The sequence below is a fragment of the Mercenaria mercenaria genome, chromosome 1, assembly GCF_021730395.1.
Source record: "Mercenaria mercenaria strain notata chromosome 1, MADL_Memer_1, whole genome shotgun sequence".
Lineage (NCBI taxonomy): Eukaryota > Metazoa > Mollusca > Bivalvia > Venerida > Veneridae > Mercenaria > Mercenaria mercenaria.
In genome coordinates, this window is record NC_069361.1 from 69,823,467 (window position 1) to 69,838,865 (window position 15,399).

The 15,399-nt window shown below is 33.2% G+C and overlaps 1 protein-coding gene and 1 long non-coding RNA gene across 3 annotated transcripts in view; one reads left to right on the plus strand and one right to left on the minus strand.

Annotated features, from left to right (window-relative positions):
• Nucleotides 1-3,020: 3,020 nt before the first annotated feature.
• LOC123528193 (uncharacterized) lies at nt 3,021-4,215 on the minus strand. The gene is made up of 2 exons (XR_008369921.1): nt 3,857-4,215; nt 3,021-3,338 (listed from the first exon to the last, which is right to left on the minus strand). It is a non-coding gene; the product is annotated as an uncharacterized LOC123528193 (long non-coding RNA).
• A 7,279-nt stretch (nt 4,216-11,494) lies between these two features.
• The window catches only part of LOC123534519 (carnosine synthase 1-like), an 83,018-nt gene continuing 79,113 nt past the window's right edge, over nt 11,495-15,399 (plus strand). The window contains exon 1 of one of the 2 annotated variants that reach the window (XM_045316830.2): nt 11,495-11,748. The gene's annotated coding sequence lies outside the window, so the exon portion shown is untranslated. The remainder of the gene's footprint in view (nt 11,749-15,399) is intronic. The other variant, XM_045316808.2, reaches the window with a different exon arrangement.

The following is a 15,399-nucleotide window of genomic DNA, read 5'->3' on the forward strand; positions in this document are numbered from 1 at the left end:
ATAGGGGTCATCTGCTGGTCATGACCAACCTCCCTATCAACTTTTGTGACCCTAGGCATATGCGTTCTTGAGTTATCATCCGGAAACCGTTTAAATGTTCAGGGTCACTGTGACCTTGACCTTTAACATATTGACCTCAAGATCGACAGGGGTCATCTGCTGGTCATGACCAACCTCCCTATCAACTTTCATGATCCTAGGCCCAAGCGTTCTCGAGTTATCATCCGGAAACCGTTTTACTATTCAGGGTCACTGTGACCTTGCCCTTTAACATACTGACCTCAAAATCAATAGGGGTCATCTGCTGGTCATGACCAACCTCCCTATCAACTTTCATGATCCTAGGCCCAAGCGTTCTTGAGTTATCATCCGGAAACCGTTTTACTATTCAGGGTCACTGTGACCTTGACCTTTGACAAACAGATCTCAAAATCAATAGGGGTCATCTGCTGGTCATGACCAACCTCCCTATCAACTTTCATGATCCTAGGCCCAAGCGTTCTTGAGTTATCATCTGGAAACCGTTTTACTATTCAGGGTCACTGTGACCTTGACCTCTGAAATACAGACCTCAAAATCATTAGGGGTCATCTGCTGGTCATGACCAACCTCCCTATCAACTTTCATGATCCTAGGCCCAAGTGTTCTTGAGTTATCATCCGGAAACCGTCTTACTATTCAGGGTCACTGTGACCTTGACCTTTGACATACAGACCTCAAAATCAATAGGGGTCATCTGCTGGTGATGACCAACCTCCCTATCTACTTTCATGATCCTAGGCCCAAGCGTTCTTGAGTTATCATCCGGAAACGGATTGGTCTACATTCCGACCGACCGACCGACCGACATCTGCAAAAGAATATACCCCTCCTTCTTCGAAGGGGGGCATAATAAATGTAGCACAAAATATGCAATTAGCTGCGGTCTCTTTAGCAGAAAAACCTGAAAAATGTATTAATGTCATAATCCAGGACATTGACTTTAATACCCTATAAATCTTCATCATTTAAATTCTATGTCAAAAGCACAATTGATTTGTCATTCATACACATACAAGTGTCCAAAACACAATTTTTGTCTTGTAATCAAAACTAGCAGAAAAGTAGTGGTTGTTATTTATCATCAGGAAGTATGTACCAGAAGACTGAGAGTCAAAATTGATCACGAGGTCTCAAATCGCCCATTATCTGGACTATCATTGGACTTTATAATAAGATGAAATGCCCCCTTGTGCAGGACATTGGAATATGTTTAAAAATAGCTCGCTTTAATAATAAATTGGAAAAACCTTGAACAGCGCCACCTGCCGAGTGTAACGTATGTACATGTGTAGTAAATTCGTGCCATAAGTCACATAGTCTATTGTTTACACTTTTCCGTCTTCAAAAAACTTCAAATTTATACTCATAAAAAGTAAAAAACTTACATCAAAATGCTACTCTGACTGCAACTCACCTCTATAAACCTATGCAAAATCCATGTTATTTATTTAATATTAAAGTTTATTTAAACTAGGTCATCACTTTGGGTGACTTGCTAGGACTTCGGTTTATTCTACAATTTAGTTCCACACATGAATATTCAACTGGCACTAAAAATGCACTAAAAACTTAAAACCTGTATGTATTGTCATTGGACTAGCCTTAAATTACTTCTTTGGCTTTATATACCGGAATGACTTGTTTTATGAAATCAAAAATCACAGGTTAAAATGGATATCTTCCAGTTATAACATGCATAGATAAAACAAATAGGAAAATCACTAATTTTTTCATATTTTCCGAAAATTCTGAGTGATCCATATTGGCAGAATGTCTGCGAAACAGGTCTAGGTTTTAAAATATATACAGTACATATATGGACAATCCATGAATTCAAAGATTTTTCAGTCTATAATTTTACAGAACATATGAAATCCTAGACCTGTTAATTTATCTATCTCTTTAGACAAGCTTACTGTCGCTGAGTGGCTGCTTTTTTAATTTCTGATATTTGGCATGTACAAATTCTCTCTGACACAGAGGCGGTCTCAAATTAATAAATTAAAATGCCTAATGTTTCAGTAACTGCAGGACATTGGGATATATTTATAAATAGCTTCGTTTAATAATTGGAAAAACCTTACACAGCGCCACCTGCCAAAAGTAGCATATGTACATGTATGTGTAGTAAATTCGCGCCAAACGTCACGTGGTCTATTGTTTGCACTATTCCGTCTTCAAAAACTTCACATTTATACGCATTAAAAATGTTACTTTGACTGCAGCTCACCTCTATAAACCTATTAAAATGCGTAACTAAGCAAAAAGTCTTCTAAAGCATGCTATTCATTTATGTTTTCTATTGATAGTGTAAGTAGGTCATCACTTGGGGTGACTCGCTTGGAGTTTGGTTTATTCTACAATTTAGATCAACGCATGTGAATTGGCACTCAAAATGCAATGTTGCCAAAAACAAAATTGTTGGTAACTTACCTTGTTCTTGACAAAATCCACTTCAAAATATTTTAATAAAAAAAGACGTCACACTGACATGTACAGCAAGAATGACATAGTTTTCACTGCGCATGCACGAATAGCTGTGCGCGTATAACTTGAAAGGCTGAAAATGATCAAATCCGATTCAATATAATGCAAATTCTACAAATATTGCAAAATATTAACCTGAAGGAACAGTATCAAATAATATCAATTCCATTATTGTTGCGATTACACGTTAGAATATTCACTTTCCGAGTGCCAAACGAAATTTTAACAGAAAATATGACTTGAAGGGAAAAAATTGTCAAAACCGAACCCATGGCACATTCTTAAACCACCTCTATATGCCCGGCCCTGATGGGCCGTGCAATGAGACAATGTTTGCGATCTGAATTTGGATAGAGAAAAAACCTTTGTAATGTTGTTACTATCCGAATTCTTATAAGCTCATTCAGTATAAGAAAATCTGGAAGTTGTCATTGGCGAAATTTTTATAAGCTACGGTATTGGGAAGAGCAGGCAAAATAAATGACGTGACACAAGATGAAACAAAACATGTTATGAATGATCGCTTTATGAAAATGTTTGCATGTCTATGTGAAATAAAGTTTAATATATATTTATTTCATATGAGCTTTGATCTTACTCAACAATATATTGTTGTAATATTATTAAGTATCTACATGTTTCTGTCCTTTAATTGGCAAATGGTAAAACAATTAAGCATAACGTTATTCCTCTTTTAGAGAAAATAGTTCATGATTCGTCATAGTCAGATATTCACATTCTTCTTTTGCCAGTCTACCAGATCTTTTCCCATCCTGTCAGGTAGCCATATATGAAGGTTCAACATCAACCTGAAAGTTAAAAGTTATACAACTATGTGAAACGTATTTAATAAGTGTATTACATAAAATTTAATGAATATACTACAAACAAAGCTTACATTATATGTGATGGAAAAATACTAAGAAAATATGGTTCATGGATCTAATCAACATTATTTATATTCAATAATAGAAATAAAAAATACTGATAATTTGCTGACAATAACCAGACTTTGTCTTTTCCTACACTTTTTAATTTGGACATATTTAAAGCAGAAGATATGATTCATTATGTTATTGTGTTATGTGAGGAATAAGCCACGCTCATAACATGTAACTGCACTATATGCGCGGTAATGTATTTATTTCTTTTAATTGCTACTGTTCTTTATTTCTATAAATAAATATGCAAACTATTAATTGTAACACAATCTGTAAGAACTATTAATGAGTTTTATATGCTAACTTATATAAGAACTATTTACATTCAAACAAGCATATGCAATATTCTTTATGAATCCATATCTTAGAAGATAATAATTGAATACCTTTTTTATTGGCTTCTCCCAGTAAATTCAAAACGTAGTATCATATAAAACATCATTTATTGAGTTAAAATTACTCGTTAATTCCGTCACATGTATTTTGCAAACTGTTAGAAAACTCTACGTGTATTAGATTTAGACATTTTTCCTCGGCGAATCTTGTGCCATTTCCTAGATAATAACATCGGCAAGTGCATAGTAGGCGGTTACTACAGAATGATTGACTGAACTGTTACTATGTTACATGTAGATAACCTCAGCCACTCATTATGCATTTTGATGCTGATGTTATCTGTGAGAAGATTATTTTGAGTTTTAAGGGGCCAGTAGTTCTGTTTATAAATACAAACATGTGGTTCTGATATTGCTGATAAAGAGAATTGTAAGACCATTTGTAAATTTGATCTACCTATGGAGGACTTAATGCATCCCAATAATTATGTTCTTATCATTACATCCAAAACTCTAAACACTAGCTTGTTAATACATATAAACATATCTTTAGCAAAGTTTAATAATAATATATCTTATAATGTAAAAAAGTACCTACAGAAAAAGATGTTTGCAAATTATCAGAATTTTAGATCTTATTTCAGTAGAGTTTCAAGAGCTTGTATCTGATCGATTTCACAAGGTCACTTAATCATTATATATCAAATTATTAACATTCATATATTCTAAACTCTGAATAAAACGCTGAAATGATTTTCTTCTTAACTATTTGTTTGTATTACGCCTACGTTCATTAAATTGTTTCTGTCTTATAGTCTTTTCATAATCCGACATTGATTTAATAAGTTTTACTCTGTTACTATCTGACCTTTTTTCTCAAAACCTATTTCAATCACAATAAAATCTGTCTCTTTTTAATGAACATTCTTCATCAAACTATGTTTTATTTTAAATCCGTGGCGGAAGGTTTACGTAACTCCGATTTTATAATCTTTTTTAAAATGTGGTGCGCTTACAATGTGCATAATGTTTGAAAAATGGAAAAGATTTCTATCGATTGAAGATGGAATACTTTCATCACTTAAACAGCTTGTTAAATTATTTAATTCTGAGATGAAATTCTCGCTGTTTATTTTTCTTCATATTTTTCAGTTTTATTAGTATCCCATTTATAAGAGGTATCGGTTTTTCTGTTTTCATCTGTAGAGATAACACAATGTAAAGTAAAATTCTAAACACAATGATCGGACCAGATACATGGTCCCTGAACATTAAAACTCTGAAATAAGTCCACAATTGACGGACTACATATGACATAATCAACCAGACTACTTACGTTTCTGCTAATATATGTTACCTTTCCAGCATCATTTTTGAAAATGTTTTAGCGCAAAAATGCCGTGTTAGTTCTTGGAACTGCCACGAGATACCTGGTAGCTATCATGATAATATTCTAAACTTTCCAAAAATGTTGTGCAATTTCATGAAAACATTATCGTAATAAATTACTTTTTAAGATATTCTTTTCATTTTTTAGGAAATTAGACTATTGAGAGATGTTTTCAGGAAAGCTCGAAATATCAAGATAATTGCTGAAAGTATCGACATAGCTGTCTTGCTAAGTAATGGCAACTGTGGGCACTAACACACACACACACACACAAAATCGAGATACTAATTTAAATTATTGCATTGATATAGACTATTGAGATAATCTTTTAAGATAACTTCGTTTTATCAAGATAACTTCTTAAAAGTATTGCGCTGGCTACTTATTAGACTAGTTCCTAGACTATGATATATCTTTTTACATTTTTATGATTGAATGTAGTGAACTGAGCCAGTCTATATCCTATGTCCAGTATCATAATTTAATATGATAATTGAAACACCATTCCTCTGTGTAATTTTCTTAAATGTACTGGATTTTGTCCGTATGAAATCGATTTATACAAAAAGGGAATAATGTAGAAATATATTTATTACCAGTCTAGTGGCTAGTGTAGCTACCTATCATCTCATGTTAAAAATGTGCCACCATACTCAACAGTTATTAAGTTTTATTAGTTAACCCATGCCATTTAGTTTTAAAGGGGAATAACTTTTTCAGAATATTTCAAGGATCCATCGTACGGGACAGCACTGCAGTACATGTAATGTAGACTGTCGGTAAAGCTGTTGTTTGTTTATCAAATATTTCTTTGTTTGATAGACTATTTACTCCTTAACCTTTAAGACCAACCAAAAGCTAATAATCACATGAACGTAGTTTTAGGCCTTTACCGCGTTAACTTGTTTTTAAAACATTATGTGCTAGCTTTTTTACATTTGTTATTCAGTCAAATTGTTTTACTGTGTTCGGTTTGGACCATCATTTTTTATTACTTAGCCGCATATCTCGAAAGCCGAAATCACGACACTACGATGAGATGATAATAACAGTCGAATCACTACTTTGAAAACTCAAAACTACGATAGTGAAAGTCGATAACTTTTCTCGTTTTGACTATCGTGGTTTCATGTTTCCATCATCGTGCTTTCGACTTTCGTTATCGAAGTTTCGATTTTCAACATCTTAATTTCGATTTTCAAGTCGAAACAACGATGTTGAAATTCGAAACTACAAGGATGAAAGTTGAAAGTTCGATTGTGAAAGTTGAAACCACGCTGATGAAAACACTTAAGATGGTTGCTACCTATACATGCAACCCAACTTAGGCCAACTAAAGCGAAGTGTTCTGGCAGACTGCAAATAGTTGTATATCTTCTCAGATTCTTCAAAAACAGAATCATATAAATACAACACTTATATCAAATTCCTGTTCTTGATTCTGCTATCAGCAGGAAAGTAGAAACTGATTAACATAATTATGTTAAAAATCTTAATACTTAATACTTTTCTTTTCTCATCGGTTGTATTAATTATATGTGAATATTATTGAATTTATTGTAGTTGTCTGATTTCCCGTACAGATTAAAAAACATATATGCCTAAACACCAGAGAAAGATATCATTCTCTGTAAACATGAAGTCATCGGGCCAACGACGGAAAACCGTCAAAGGATAATCGTTGTTGGGCCACTGTTGGCCCAACAATGATTAATAAGTATTGTAAATATAGCGGTTGGGCCAACGTTGAACCAACTTTAGATTTCAGTCAAAGATACCTCTGCATTGGCCCAATACTGATTTTCAGGGAAAGACTTACACAGAAAACATCGTTGGCCCAACGTTGGCCCATTAGAAATAATAATATAATAATTATATATTTTACAGGTCACTGTTTTATCACAAGCACCTACAGGTAAACACATTGTGTAGGTGTAACATGCAGTATTTAATTAGTAATCAAATACTTTTCTGCACTTATTCGTAATCTGATAGTTTGGACTAATTAAACTTAATACTTATCTGCAGCCGTAATGATATTTTAAACTATTTCAAATCTTCTACCTGAAGAATCTAATTTGTGAAAAAAATATTGAAGAAAAAAAGACTGCTATTACAAATATCTAATTTTGTACAATCATAAAATGTTTACAATAAATCTGTTGAATATTCCAGAACATGAGCTCTCATTAACCCGTGTTATGTAAGAAATCCCAGAAAATGTGGTTAATTTTACTTTCTAGGCGAGATTTCTAGCTGCATAGACATGTGAAGTAAATGAAACTATTATACATGTTAACAAAAACCCGGTCTACTAGCTATAAACTGTAAGTAGAAGTTTTTGAATATTTTTGATAAAGTTGTTGAATCTTATGGAGAATTTCTTTTTATAGCCTGTATGCATGTAGTATCTTTGTGACTTGAAATATGTTGAATACTTTTATCTAAAACTGGCGGATGGCCTTAGTGTTGAGTATTTAATTCTATAAATAAAATAACTCATATTCTCGTTAATTTTAACATATTTTTCTCGGTTAAATACAGACAAAAATAAATTTCATACAGTTTATGTCCAGAGGTTTATGTGCATCTGTATAGTTATTGTTATCAATATGACGTAGATGGTTTAATCAACATTATGATTTTCGTTTTTAACAGGATGCTGTTCAAGAGAATAATAATTGAGCGCCTAGCACTGTGTGGCACAGGAAAAAAGAAAAGATAGAAAGCTGCAACTTCAGTGAGAAAAGAAAACAATCAGACAGAACTTGGATATATAATGAGTTAAAATACAGACAGTAATTCATTTTATCAGTGACTGAAAAAAGAAAAATAGATTTATAAATGGCTGGAATAAATATTTGACATGTTGTAGTGATGAAATATTCGGTTATATTTCTTCAGGAAACTTGCAAACAAACTTTAAATAAATGTTAGATTTCTTCTTGTTAAAATGTTAAATTAAATCACAATTATTTGAAAATAAAATGTATACTAAATGATTTTAGTTTTGTCTATTTTTTACAAATCGTTATCGTTGGGAATAGCGTTGGCATCCTTCATTTCGGCCAACAAAGAGATAGAGTTGGCCAACGTAGGACCAACCATAATAGACGAAAAAATGTTGTTGGCCCAATGAAGGGCCAACGATAAGTTTGTAAATACAGTAGTTGGCCCAATGGAGGGCCAACTTTAAGTGTAGGATGCCAGTCGTTGGGCCAACGTTGTACCAACCGTTGGCCAACGTTGCGCCAATTAGCAAAATGGCGTTGGGCAAACGTTGGAAATACACTGTCCTGGCCAACGAGAGTCTGCAGTTGGGCCAACGTTGGGCCAATGCATGTCTGCTTCTGGGTTTCTGGGATATCTAGATGTCTTCATATAGTTCACTCATTAATGATATCATGACTTAACGTGATATTTCATGTTCAATTTTTTGATATCACAAATTGATTTGTATATCTATACGTAACATGCAATTAAAGATGTCCTTGAAATGAAATTAAAGCTATTACATTCTGATATTTAAACCTGTTTTCTGTGTGATGATAGCTGTTGATTTTAGTTCATCATGTAAAGAATGAAGTTTAGATAGCATAAGAAAAACAACATTGAGAAAACTATATAATAGAATATTCACTAATATTTCGCAAATTGTTAATTGATATCTAAATTGACTTCACTTTCTTGCTCTTGATATGTAAGAAAACCATCTTTTTAGTGAAAGGGTATTAAAATAACTAACTGAAAAAAACATCCAAAACAAACATACATTTTTCAAGTACTGTCCCAGCTGGTTAATGATAATATGGCCGAAATCGTCTAAAATGTTGACCAGAAGCATACTGTAAACATGAATCATTGGGCCAACGACGGAAAACCCGTCAAAGGATAATCGTGGTTGGGACCACTGAATAGGCCCAACAATGATTAATAAGTATTTAAATACAGCGTTGGGCCAACGTTGAACCAACTTTAATTCAGTCACAGATATATTTACATTTGGCAATATTGATTTTCAGATAAATATTCATATTTTACAGGAGAGCCTTACAGGTATACACGTTTGTGTTTGTTATAAATCAATATTTAATAATAATTAAATACTTTTCTGCACCAATTCGTAATCAGTTAATTTGGTCTATTAAACCCTTAAAAAAAAACTCACTATAACCTATAACAAATATCAATTTTTAATAAGTCATAAAAGTTTACAATAAATATGCTGAGTATTCAGAACATGACACTCTGTATAACCGGGTTATGTAAGAAATTCCAAAAATGTGGTTAATTTAACTCTTAGGCCAGATTTCTAGCTGCATTATGTGAAGTAAGGAAACTATTTACATGTTGATAGATCTAGAGTTACAACAAGAGCACCGCTTGCGGTGCTGACGCTCATCTGATTTTTTTTGTATAATAGAAATATTGTCCTACCCATGATTTTCTAAGTCTAAAAAGGGCCATCACTCTTGCAAAAAAGGATAGAGTTATGTTTCTTGATGTTACAGTGTCCATTTGATGGTGAAAACTGTTGCAAGTTTTAAAAAGCAATAGCTTTGATAGTTTATGAGAAAAGTTGACTTAAACTAATATTCAACTAAGAAATGATTTTTCAAGTCCAAAAGGCATAAATCTTGCAAAAAGCAGGATGGAGTTAGTTTTTTGCTGAAACAGGGTAGTTATGATGTATGAACAAGTGTTGCAAGTTTTAAAGGAATAGCTTTGATGTTTAGGATAAAAGCTGACCTAAAATACAACTTAACCAAGAAAACTGAATTTTCTAAGTCCAAAGGGGCAATAATTCTTGCAAATAGCAAGATGGATTATGTTTTGATGTACAGGCTGCTTATGATGGTGAACAAGTTTTTCCAAGTTTTCACAGCAAAAGCTTTGATAGTTTAGGAGAAAGTTGACCTAAACATAAAACTTAACAAAATCTGAATATTTTCTAAGTACAAAAGGGGCCATAAATCTTACAAAAAGCAAGATGGAGTTATGTTTCTTGCTATACAGGGTCAGCTTATGATGGTGAACAAGTATTCCAACGTTTCAAAGCAATAGCTTTTGTAGTTTAGGAGAAAAGCTGAGACCTAAACATAAAACTTAACCAGGCAACGACCGAGTGAACGCCGAGCCGACAACGCTCAAGTGATGACAATAACTCATCATTTTTTTTAAAAATCAGAGACTAAAAAACCCGGTCTACCAGCTATAAACTGTAAGTAGAAATTTTTGAATATTATTGATAAAGTTGTGGAATCTTGTAAACAGAGAATTTCTTAATTTTATCCTATATGCAAGTAATATCCATGTTTCTTGAACATATGTTAAATACTTTTATCTAAAGCTAGCGGATGGCACTTGTGTTGAGTATTAAATTCTTTAAATAAAATAACTCATATTCTCTTTAATTCTAACATATTTTTCTCGGTTAGATACAGACAAAAATAAATTTCATACATTTTACGCAAGTTTATGTCCAGAGGTTTATGTGCATTTCTTTAGTTATATTGTTATCAATTTGACGTAGATGGTTTAATCAACATTATAATTTTTTTTTACAGGGTGCTGTTCAAGAGAGTAATAATGGAGTGCCTAGCACTGTGGTGCACAAGAAAAAACAAGAAGAACAAAAGAAAGCAGCAACGTCAGTGAGAAAAAAAAACAATCAAACAGAACTTGGATATATAATGAATTAATATACAGACAGTAATTCACCTTAGTAGGATTTAATCAGTGACTGAAAAAAAGAAAAAATATTTAGATTTATAAAAGGCTGGGATCAATATTTGACATGTTGTAGTGATGAAATATTCTGTTATATTTCTTCAGGAAAATTGCAAACAAACTTTAAATAAATATTAGATTACTTTTTGTTAAACTTTAACAAAATCACAACTATTTGAAAATAAAATACGTAATAAATAATGCTAGTTTTAGTCTTTTTTCAGTTTCGTAATCGTTGGGATAGCGTTGGCCCAACGCTGGACCAACCATGATAGACGAAAAAATGCTGTTGGCCCAATGGAGGGCCAACGATAAGTGCAGGATACAAGTTGTTGGCCCAATGGAGGGCCAACGATAAGTGTAGGATTCCAGTCGTTGGACCAACGATGTACCAACCGTTGGGCCAACGTTGCGCCAGTTAGCAAAATGGCATTGGGCCAACGTTTGAAATCTTCGTTGGGCCAACGAAGAGTCTGCCGTTGGCCCAACGTTGGGCCAACGCATGTCTGCTATCTGGGCAGTATATGACATGAGTTTTCAAGTGGTCCTGTTAGTGTAACACATATAGTATATACGTTTTAAACTATTAACAGAATGAACACATCTGTGCTTACTGTGCATGATAAGATATTGTGGATTCTATTTTGCAATTCAATTATATAAACGTCTTAGGATTTTAATAGCGTCAATTTGTCATTCTTCAGAATTAATAATTGCTCCTCGGAACTCAGTTTAAAAAAAAACAAACAAATTTATTGATACAGGGGAGAATCAATAAAGAATTATCAACATTCAAACACGCAAGGCAATTATTTCGAAAAAGGTAAGTTTCGATTATCAGAGTAGAGTAGCTTAGGACAACTGTCTTTTATATCTAAATCTAGTGAATGGATCCAGTCTATGCTCTCCGTGATAGACTAGCTCCTAGACCATGATATATCGTTTTATATATTTCTGCCTTACTGACCTGAACGATGAAAAGACGTTTAGTATTTTGGCAACGAACATTGTATAAAATTGACTGACTAGATTGTACAATATTATATTAAGTGAACTACAGACAAAAATGAATTCGGGAAACCCGAGGTAACTTTAATAGAAAAGCGTGTTTATAAGGGAAACATTAATTTTCAAATAAAAAACATTTCAGACAAAACACTAATGCAAATATTATGCAAAAGAAGACAATGCTGTTTTTGTTATTTGGCGTCACACTGGCGAAAGGAAAGGATTTGAGACTATTTATCTCAGACCTTTAATAAGTTCATTATATCATACATATTTAAACACAAATGATAACATGGAAAAGGAAATGTACAAACTTCCTGATCTATTTGAGTATCTTACACATGAAAACAACAGTATAATGTTTTTATAATTGCAAATAACAGATTATCAACATTAAGAAGCCACTCAATGAGTTTATTGTTTGCAGTAGTTATGCAATTAAATGAGCTCTCTCTAGGCAGTAGTTATTTAATTGAGAGAGCTCCTTCTATGCAGTAGTAATACAAAGCAGTGAGCTCTTTCTAAAGAGTACTTTTCCAATTCAGTAATATTTTCATGCAGTAGATATTCAATTCAGTGAGCTTTTTTATGCATTGGTTACTTAATTCGGTTAGATCGTTCTAGACTGTAATCATTCACTTCAGTGAGATGAGTAATTATTTTTTTCAATTTAGTGAGCTCTTATTGTGCAGTAGATATTCAGATCAGTGAGATCTTTCTAGGCAGTAATTATTCCAGTCGATGAGCTATTTCTATGCAGTAAGTTATTTCTATGCTGTAGTAATTCAATTCAGTGATATCTAGATCTTTCTATGCGGTAGTTAGTCAATTCGGTGATATCTTTCTAGACAATCGTTATCTAATTCAGTGAGATCCTTCTACGCAGTGGTACATTAAATTCAGTGTGATCTTAATCTTTCTATGCGGTTTTTATTCCATTCAGTGACAACTTTCTAGGCAGTATAGTTATTCAATTCTGTGAGCTCGTTCTATGCAGTAGTATATCAAATTCAGTGTAATGTAAATCTTTATATGATGTTTTATTCCTTTAAGTAATATCTTTCTAGGCAGTAGTTAATCAGTTCAGTGAGATCTTTTTATGTTGTAGTAATTCAATTCAGTGTGATCTAAATCTTTCTATGCGGAAGTTATTCCATTCTGTGATATCTTTCTAGACAGTAGTTACTCAATTCAAAGAGCTCATTCTATGCAGTAGTTATTTTAATACAATTTCTATATGTAAGCTATCTCATGTGTTTCTCACACAATACAAACATTAATGTATGGTATACAGAACAGAACAAAATGTACATAATACCGGTGTACCCCATTAATAATATCATATTGTATTGATATCTCGTTTCTTTTCTATATTTTGTTGCTGATTATTGTTTTATAGAGAATAACAGGCTAATGTCTTTTAATATCAATGTTATCAGATCGAGGTTGATTTGGGCTGGAAGCAGTGAGAGAACCAAACCCCTTCCGCCCATTATCATCCGAGACCTGATCCAGACTCAGGTCAGGGATACTTTAAAGTTTTTAAAAATCACTAAAGGACCATATATGATAAGGGGTGTTTTGGGCCCCCGATCCAATTCTGTTTTTTTAATGCATCATTAGATTATAAAATATGTCTATTTTCTTGAGTTAGTTGCCAAATATCTTAATAAAGTCAGTATTTTTAGAAAAAAAAAATACTTATTTATATATACATGCGTCCAAGAGTGTGAATATTTGGTTTATGAGGGGGTATGCTTAAAAAGTGCCATACTGAAGTTATTATTTACTTAAATTAGAACTTGACCTGATCATTTATTGCTAATATAGTGTACAATTCATTTTGACATTTAATACTTTAATAAGAAAAACAATAAAAAGGGAGATAACTCTTCTTTACTCCAAACAGCTGAAAAGTAAGGTAAAAGTTGTATTTTCTCAATTTTCCAAAATAAAGACACATCAAGAAATGTTTATTGTTTTATATCTATTTTATCTTATTTTGTAAGTTTAAAACTTGTCATGGTTACAAATCTAATTACTTGTTACCATGGTAACAGACTGACTTTTTATGCATTGTTTGTTAAAAGGATCCATTATTTCTCCTCAAATGCTTGTAAATGACCTTGTCAAATCAAGGTAAAACAAACAGCAGGTTGATCTGATACTATAAGATTTTCAGCAAAGCATTTGATAAAGTGAGCCATGAGAAAAGTGTCAGCTGGACTTGGACAAGGAATTCAATTCTTCCAAGTGTCAAGTTATCTGCGTCAAAAGAAGGAAATATCCTATTCCCTCATAATACCACCTGCATAATACATTTTTAGAATATGTCGCCTGAACAGAATACCTTGTCGTGGATATCTCAAACGATCTGTCGTGGGACGCCAATATAAATAGGTCAACCAAAAAGACAAATCAAACTCCATGGCATATCAGACCCTCGTCAGACCACAGCTGGAATATAGCTCCGAAGTCTTGTCTCTATACACACAAACCAAAATAGACCAAAACGGAAGCGGTCCGACGACGGGCAGCACGTTGGGCTATGTCTGACTTTGGCCCCAACTCCACTGTCACTGACATGCTATACAGTCTAAAATTGCACAGGCTACATCTCCGGCGCCTTTACACCCGACCCTCTCTAATGTATAAAATCTCAAATCAACTGGATGCATTCGCCATGGAAGATTATCTCATCCCCTTAACAAGGCAATAACGCCATTATCATTAGCTGGCTTACAGGGTAATCTCTGTCACCACTGGCAACCTCGAATATTCCTTTTTCCCATGACTATAGTCCTGTGGAATAATCTTCCACCTGACATTCCCTACCTTCCAACCCTTGAGTAGTTTAATGCCGCTGTTTGCAAAATTGAACACACAGATAGTGTCGGAAAATAGTTTGTATGAGCGGTTAGAACTGGACCTGACAAAAAATATGAAAGGAGTTCATGTGACTTTAGCCCAAATTCGCTCAAAACACAAATCAAAGGGTACAACAAGATCTTACATAACAATTTTAACTTTTCAAAAGAGACATAATTAAACAATCCAAACCCTTTGCGCTGTGTAGTTTTATAAAATGAAAAATAAGACAGGAAAGGTTTACAATATTAGTAACAAAGTACGAAATATATTTTGTTTTCTGTCTATTATACATTGTAACTCAATAATTTACTATGAAATATGCATAAACAATATAAGATTGAAACACAACACTTAAACACTTGACCCAGCTTGTGGTGTAAAAGAGCAAAATTATATACGTTACCATTTACTTCCTGTTGCAGTTCACGTTTAAAATAAGTGGTTGAAACTAGATGACTTGCTGTAAATACATACTGCATTGTCTTCATTTTATTCAAGTGCGCAAGAGAAGTCACTCTGTATTTTTATTGTACTCAGGAACTGACTCATGAAAATTAGGTAAAATTCATATAGTTATCTTTTTATATAGCAGTTT